The following is an 8686-nucleotide window of genomic DNA, read 5'->3' on the forward strand; positions in this document are numbered from 1 at the left end:
TCACCTGTAAGACATGAGCCGCCTGCAGGAAATCACTGGGCAAAGTTCCCTGGCCTGTGCTATGCCAGGTGGTCAGACTAGATGATCAGGCAGGTCCCTTCTGACCTTGAAATATAACCCTCTCAGCACACCCCGCATGGTGCACCTGGGTTCCCCACCCAATAGCCCTGTGGCTCCTCTGCCTGGCGGGGGATGGTATTTCACTGCAAGGCTTCATCTCTGAGTAGCCCAGCTCCTCAAACCAGGGCCCTGGCTCCCAAAACTCGGCCCCACCTCAGCTGGGCCACAGGTTTGTGTGTGCCTGTGCTGCCACCTAGAGCCTGCCCAGTGCAATGTGGTGGGCGGTGCCGGCCTGCCCCAGAGCCCAGCCTGCAAACCCCAGGGCGGGTGGAGAAGGGGAATCCTGGAGCCATGAAGAGAGTACTTAGAACAGGAAACCCAGGCCAGCTGGGTCGCGGCAGGGATCGCTGATGGGGACAAGCAGGCCAGATTGCCAGCCTAAGACAAAGCTACAGGGGAGATTTTCCTGCGTGCTGTTCATTTCTGGGTGCACCAAACAAGCCGGTATGTACACATTTATCTTGGGCGATGCACTTTGCCCAGTGCCAGTCCCCCAGGCTGAGCTCCGTGCTGCACTATCCCGTGCAGGTCTCAGGAACCCAGTGCAAACGCTTCCAGCTAAGTGCTCTTAATAGCCCCTTGTTTGCTAAGTGGCTTTGCCTCCTTCCTGACTCTGAGAAAGTGCTTTTGTTTAAAACAAATGAAGAGGCTGCCTGGCCTTGTTCCCCCCAACGGCTGGGGTGGGGGGGGGGTCTCAGACATGCCTCCTGGTTCACTGGGTTTAGGTTTGGTACCAGCTCTGTGGGAACGCTTTTGTGGGAGCCCCTTGTTAAAAGCTTGGCAGCATGTCCCTGAGCAAATGCCACGATAGCATCTAGCTGCATACCCAGCTGGTTTCCTCAGTCACATTCCTGTAACCCGGGGCTTCTGGTTTCCATTCCTGGCTCTGCCCGGCTGATGCCTCTCTGGGTCTCAGTACTCCCAGCTGTGAAATGGGGAGAATGACACTGCTCACCCGTCCCATGGGAGTGGCTGAATGGGAAGCCCCTTGAAACTCTTGGATCAAAGGTGCTAGCCACGGGGCGAAGGATTCTCACTGATAAATCAGTTCGCACTGGGGGTGGTAGAAGCTCTGGGCCTGTTTTTCAGCGGTGCTGATTCAACACAGTTAGCGCACGGGAGCTTGTCTCCCTCGACCCTGCCCTAGCAACGCCAGCACCCTCCCAGCCGAGAGAGATGCTCAGGCAGTCAAACGCTGGGGTTTTGGTGCTGAGTGTCCCAGGTTCAATCCTTGCTAATGACCCCATTCCTGTCTCTGTCTGTACTCAGCCGTGGTTTGTCCATGGATGCTGCAGGGGCTGAGCACCTCTGAGAATTGGGCATCCTGTCTCCAGCCCTGACTCCCCTCCAGAAAAGATCATGGATACTATAGTCCTAACATCTTATTACGAGGGGTCTACCAAATTCACGGCCGTGAAAATCATGTTACGCATCGTGAAATCTGGTCTCCGGCCACCCAGCTCTGAAGGCAGAGTGGAGAGCGGTGGCGGCTGCTGGCTGGATGCCCAAATCTGAAGGCAGCAGGGGTGGCTCTGAGGGAGGGGGCTATAGCCACCCAACATTTGCCTTAGCCCTCCGTCCCCCACAGAGCCACCCCTCCCAACACAAAGGTCACACGTGGCTCAACACTTCTCTGCTGCTGCTGCTGGTGGCACTGTCCTCAGAGCTGGGTGCCCAGCTAGCAGGGCCGCTCTCCAGCTGCCCGGCGCCCGTCCCGTGTCCCTGCCCGCTGGGGCCCGCCGCCCAGGGAAGGTGGAGGGTCTGAGGCTCCTCACAGCAGCACGGACTGACCCGGGCTCCTGGGCCCCCCAGTTGCTGCTCACTGAGGGCTCTGTGGGGGCTGCAAGGAGCCGAGAAGCTGCTGCAGCCCCGAAGCCCCAAGCAAGAGGAAGAGGAGATGGGGAGAGTATCTCAGCCGCCCTGCCTGGCTCCAGCTTCTGGCCTCCAACCTTGCCACCAATACCTGACCCTGCCAGAGCAGATTCCATCCCCAGATCTCAAAGCGCTTTACATTTGACATGGGGAAATCAAGGCACAGGGGAGGAAGGGATTTGTACAGCAAGTCAGGGGCAGAGGCAGGAATAGAACCAGGAGTCCTCCCCTGCTGAGCCAGCTGTTGTATGGTCACGAGCTGGGAGACAGGCCTTGCCCCACAGAGCTTGTGGTTTAAATTGGAAGGCTCACCCCCAATTTAAAGATGGGAAACTGAGGCCCAGAGAAATGTGGTGATTCGCTCAAGATCAAACAGGCAGTCTGTAGCAGAGGAACAAATTGAGAGTCCCTAAGTTCTAGGCCGTGCTCGCCAGGGCACACCGCCCAGGGCAGGTGGAGGGTGCAGGGCTCCCCACAATAGCCTGGACTGTCCCCCCTTTCTCCCTTGCACACCTTTCTCCCTCTTCTCCCGCCACGTCTTGCCCCTCCCCTCTCCAAGCAGTAAAATGCAGCATTCTCTGGTGTCTTCCCTGCACTGTCTCCCATGACCCTCCCGCTCACCCTTTCTCCGGGGAGACAGCCTCTCAGTGGCCCTCGGAGCACCACCTGTTACCAGTTCATCCGGGAGTGGGGTCATTAGCACAGCTAAGGGAACAAGCAGCCAAACACTAGTTTAATTTTCCGCTGGCTCACACAGCTCATTATTTGTCTGCGGTCTTTCCCTGCAGAAAGCATCTGGCCATTTCCTACGAAGGGGCTGGCGGGGGGGAGGGGGTGTGTGGCAGGGGAGGGAGAGATTCTGGGCTACGGACATTCTCTGGCTAAAAGGAGAGGCTGGCAAAGTGCCCCAGTGTCAGGTGGGTGAGGGGAAAGAAAGAGAAATCTTCAGGAAAGAATTTGGGAGCGCCAGAGCAGATTCCATCCCTAGATCTCAAAGCGCTTTACATTTGACATGGGGAAATCGAGGCAAGGGGGGAGGAAGGGATTTGTACAGCAAGTCAGGGGCAGAGCAAGACTCGAATCAGGAGTCCTTCCCCGCTGCTCCTGCCCTTTCCAGCCAGGCTACGTTCACAGCGTCTGTTGCATTCCTCTCTCAGGAGGGCCTAGTAAAAGAGGGGTGTGAGCACAGACCCACGCTTAGGCTAGTCCAGTGCCCTGCCTCTGTCATACGAGCACAGATCAATGATCTGTCTACTCCGGCATCCTGCCTCCTCGGGTCCCGGCATAGACCAGTGGTCCATCTACACTGCTCTCCCCTCTCCCCCTTCACCTTCACCGGGACTCACAGTCAGCTGGCACATCCTGGGGCGGTTGCCAGCCCCTCTTTCCTGCCAGCACCATATTCTCCGGAATCTAAAGTTTTCATCTGAAGGCAAAACTCAGTCTCTAGGCTGCACCACAAGGAACAGTGGCTGGGAGAGGTGTGAACCAGCCCCTTCATCTGCCCACTGCTGACATTTAACTATTTCCCTGCTCATCAGAGCCTTTCAGAAAGGAGAGGGAGGGGCAGTTAGGAGGATCTGCCCAGTCTAGTGTGCGAGACAGCTCCTTACGGCACCCTGGGCGAGGGGGCTTCCGAGACACCACTCCTTCCCCATTTCCCAGTCAAGGAGCCTCGCAGAGCTGGGTGTAACTGAGACCCCACCTGCACCCCCTCGAAGTGGGGCTAATGGAATGGATCCGAAAATGCAGGGGTGGGAGGGGTGTGGAAAATGTCAACTTTCCATCCAGCACCAGAATATTTTCCAGCCAAAGCTCCAAAGGTGGGGGTGGTTTTTCGATGAAAAGTCGGGATTGCCCCCCAGGAGGCTAATGCCTTCTGCCAAAATTGAGTCAAAAACCCACTTTTCTGTCCTATAATATTAACTGAAAAGTCATTGGCCAGCCCCAGTCACCAGAAGCCCAGGTGAGCCCGGGGCCTCTGGCCCGGCTCGTGGGGAGCTGAGCTCGGAGAGCCAGGGGGACAGCACACAGCCCTGAAGGGGTCAGAGCTTATTCCATGGGCACAGCTTGGAAGCCCAGAGCCACGTTTGTTCCCAGTCTGGCCCCGGCCCTGCAGACCCCCAGACTGTCCATCGTGGCATTCGGCCTCTGGCCATTTCTTGCAGGTTGCTTGTGTCCAGCGATTCCATGATCCTGCCCCTACCACGTGGGGTGAGACAAATGACCCAGCGACTTCCGCCCTCAGGAATCGGGGCCTGCTCTCCTGGGAATCTGACCAGTGCAGTGGCCTCTAGCTGGCTGCCTGTTGGCTACACTGCCCGACTGGTGGGAAGAGTCTCAGAAGCATTTACTGCACTAGGTCCGGTGCCCGCTGACTCCCAGCCCTGCTCCTGGCTGGCCCCAGCTTTGCCTCACTCCAGGTAACCTGGCTCTGACCCTCGGCTCTGATTCCTGAATTTGGCTCTGACCCTAGTTCTGACCCTTAGCTCTGATTCTGGCTTGCTGCCTTTGGCTCTGGCACCTGCCCTCCGACTCCAGCTCTGACCCTGGGGTCATGTTCCTGGTTACTGATTCCTGCTCCAACCACTATGCATGACTGCCCACGTACCGTCTCTGACACCCGTACCTTTTCTGCAGTGGTGGGCAGCAGCAGGTTCTGATGGGCATGATGTAAAAACCACCGCCGTGCTCCTAATTGTCCAAGACTCCTCTAGAGTGGGCGTGTGCACCATGTTATTATTAGCTAACATTTACACAGCCATAGCACCTACGATCACAACCGGGTTGGACCCATTGTGCTAGGCGCTGTACAAACATATCATGAAGGATGATGCCTGCACCATAGACCTTACAATAACGCTGCCTTACACCCCTCTTCCAGCTGCTGTACAGAAGACATTCCACTCGGGGACTCCACCACACAGCCACAGCAAACAACTTGAAGGGCAATTTCACAAAAGCCCTGAATTACAGACTCCTTTCCTTAGTGAATCAGAGACAATCTCAACTGGGGGCATGAGCATGGGGAGAACATAGAGACTCCATGTTCCAACAGATACCAGCGGCCTCTGTCTGCTTCTGGGCGATGACTGTCGAGAGGTGGACAGGAAACATTTTTCCCATCCCAGGGAAATTTCTGAAATGTCAAGAAATTTCCCATCCCGAACCGAATAGCTGAAAACACTGTCAGTCTGGGCCAATCCAGCTGTTTTATTTCAATCACTTGGAAATCGATATTGACCTTTTTATTGTTAAAAATTATTTAAACTGGAAATTAACTTACACTGGAAACCCCCAAATTGTTTCATATTGAAAAATGGAAAATGTTATTTTGAAACTGTCCTGCTTTGACAATTTCAAGACTTTTTTTTTTCAGATTTGCTTCCAAATGGGAAATTCATCAAACCCAACCCTTCCCTGCACAAAGCGTCGCTTTTGGCAAATCGGCAAAAACGTTTCATTGAAAACTTCCTGACCGGCTCTCCTAAGATGCTGCGTAGGAGGGGCCATTGTGTGTGAGCAAAATCCCAGCCCACCTGCCTTTCTCCCATCTCCCCGCTGTATCTTAAAGCCTTTTGATCGTGGTTTAATTAGATGCCTGCGGAACTGGCTTCTTTAATGCAAAGTTGCTCAAAGGTTAAAAGTCCAAGCAGCCAGACAGCCTCTCATTTCCTCAGCCCTACTCACTACCCTCTGGGGTCCTGGAGGCTGGGGACAGACTCCGTGACAAGGAGGGGCACAGGGCTGTATTTTGAGCAATGAACAGCCCTCCAGGTGTAGGGCCTATGGAGGGAGTAGAGTCCAGGGCTCCTGTGCTACTGACCCTCCCCCAGGCCCCGAGGCTGGGCCTCCTGCTGAATGGACCCCTCAGAGTGGATCGGAAGAGAGAGATTCCTCCTGCCCTTGCTCACCCCGACCTTTTCTCTCTCTGAGCCCAGCCTTAGGCTCCGGGATGGGGCCCTGGCTGACAGCTCTGCTCCTCACCCTGAGCAAAACTCGCTCCCATCAGGGGAAAGCTCTTCTGGGTGGGAGACGCAGTGTTCTCAGGGGCCGGTTCCAGGATCATCCCAAACCTCCCCAGAGCCAGGCAGGCTCCTCCAGCCAGCCTTCTCCAACATAAACACACAGAGCAGCGTGGACATGTTAAAAATAATAATCCCTCCAAAGCAAACATTCCCGGCCCCTTCCCCCGCCGTGGGTCACCCCCTGGGGAGAGGATGTGAGAGAGGTGAGTCACATTTAGTGCACAAGGGGAGGATGCTCAGATAGTGCAGGCGGAGGGCAGGATAAGAACCTGTAAAGCACAGAATAGAATGGCCCTGTCAAATTGACACCTGGGGCAATTTAGAAACCACCTAAATGAAATCATGTCTGAGGCTCAAATCCAGCCCTCCAATCTCAGCACCCCTGGGGCTCTGGTGCAGTTTGCAGCTGCACTTGTGTGGCTCAGGTCCACCCCTCCAATAGGTGGCTGAAGCTGGTACCTCGGGGCCAGGCTAGCAGCCCAGGGTGGCCCAGCATTGCCTGAGTCCTGGGAATCGCCTTCAGGCTGGCACCAGCTACAAATATCCTGCCGACACTGAGGAGGTCAAGGGAGAGTCGAATCCAGGAGAGGCTGGGATTTGGGGGCTGATGGTGGTCTCATTGACGGCTGGTGCTCTCCCTGGTCTGATTGGAGCATCCATCTCTCTTCTCACACTGGAAGCTCCTTGGGGCAGGGACTGTCCATCTCTATGTTATATGTGTTGGCTTGTGTGTTTATGTGTGTGTTCTTCCTGTGCACTTTCCCAGCTCTGCGCAGGTAGCTGGCTCAGCAGACCTCAATAGTACTACCCAGTGTGGTTACGTGCTGGAGGCTGGAATGATTTGAGGTCTGGAACACCTGCCTTACAGCGAGAGACCAAAGACGTTCAATGTAGTTCACTTATCCCAGTGGTTCTCAAACTTTTGTACTGGTGACCCCTTTCACACAGCAAGCCTCCCAGTGCGACCCCCCTCCCTTATAAATTAAAACCACTTTTTTATATATATTAACACCATTATAAATGCTGGACACAGTGGGGTTTGGGGTGGAGGCTGACAGCTCACAACTCCCCATGTAATAACCTCGCAACCCCCTGAGAGGTCCTGATTTATCCAAAAGATACCATCAGATTAGGCCTGAATAGAGACTGGGAGTGGTTGGGTCATTACAAAACCTAAACTTAATTTCCCCCATACTAATTTCCCCCTACTGTTACTCACACCTTCTTGTCAACTGTCTGTAATGGGCCACTCTCTTACCACTTCAAAAGTTATTTTTCCTCCCTTGATATCCTGCTGTTAATTGATTTATCTTGTTAGACTGACCTCACACTTGGTAAAGCAACCCCCTCCTTTCATGTCTTTATACCTGCGCCTGTATTTTCACTCCATGCATCTGATGAAGTGGGTTCTAGCCCACGAAAGCTTATGCCCAAATACATGTATTTTAAAGAATCCTTATTGAGGTTACAGGGACAAACCATCCCGATGTGTAGAAAGAATAGTAAATACGGCAGGCGACCAGCTTGGCTTAACAGTGATATCCTTGCTGATCTTAAACACAAAAAAGAGGCTTACAAGAAGTGGAAGATTGGACAGATGACCAGGGATGAGTATATAAATATTGCTCGGGCATGTAGGAATGAAATCAGGAAGGCTAAATCACACCTGGAGTTGCAGCTAGCGAGGGATGTTAACAGTAACAAGAAGGGTTTCTTCAGGTATGTTGGCAACAAGAATAAAGCCAAGGAAAGTGTGGGCCCCTTACTGAATGATGGAGGCAATCTAGTGAGAGAGGATGTGGAAAAAGCTAATGTACTCAATGCTTTTTTTGCCTCTGTCTTCACAAACAAGGTCAGCTCCCAGACTACTGCACTGGGCAGCACAGCATGGGGAGTAGGTGGCCAGCCCGCTGTGAAGGAAGAAGTGGTTCAGGACTATTTAGAAAAACTGGACGTGCACAAGTCCATGGGGCTGGATGCGCTGCATCCAAGTGTGCTAAAGGAGTTGGCAGATGTGATTGCAGAGCCATTGGCCATTATCTTTGAAAACTCATGGTGATCAGGGGGAAGTCCCTGAAGACTGGAAAAAGGCTAATGTAGTGCCCATCTTTAAAAAAGGGAAGAAGGAGGATCCTGGGAACTACAGGCCAGTCAGCCTCACCTCAGTCCCCGGAAAAATCATGGAGCAGGTCCTCAAGGAATCTATCCTGAAGCACTTACATGAGAGGAAAGTGATCAGGAACAGTCAGCATGGATTCACCAAAGTCATGCCTGACTAACCTAATTGCCTTCTATGATGAGATAACTAGTTCTGTGGATGAAGGGAAAGCAGTGGACGTGTTATTCCTTGACTTTAGCAAAGCTTTTGACACAGTCTCCCACAGTATTCTTGTCAGCAAGTTAAGGAAGTATGGGCTGGATGGATGCACTACAAGGTGGGTAGAAAGTTGGCTAGATTGTCGGGCTCAACGGGTAGTGATCAATGGCTTCATGTCTAGTTGGCAGCCGGTGTCAAGTGGAGTGCCCCAGGGGTCGGTCCTGGGGCCGGTTTTGTTCAATATCTTCATAAATGATCTGGAGGATGGTGTGGTTTGCACCCTCAGCAAGGTTTGCGGGTGACACTAAACTGGGAGGAGTGGTAGATATGCTGGAGGGTAGGGATAGGA

General features: G+C 53.5%; 1 long non-coding RNA gene across 1 annotated transcript; it reads left to right on the forward strand.

Moving 5' to 3' along the window:
- The first annotated feature begins 385 nt into the window (after positions 1-385).
- Positions 386-5284, forward strand: LOC311513146. Its single transcript, XR_014709682.1, has 3 exons — positions 386-564; positions 4161-4415; positions 4877-5284. It is a non-coding gene; the product is annotated as an uncharacterized lncRNA (long non-coding RNA).
- The last annotated feature ends 3402 nt before the right edge of the window (positions 5285-8686 follow it).

This window comes from Lepidochelys olivacea, assembly GCF_965140295.1.
Source record: "Lepidochelys olivacea isolate rLepOli2 genome assembly, chromosome: 25".
NCBI lineage: Eukaryota > Metazoa > Chordata > Testudines > Cheloniidae > Lepidochelys > Lepidochelys olivacea.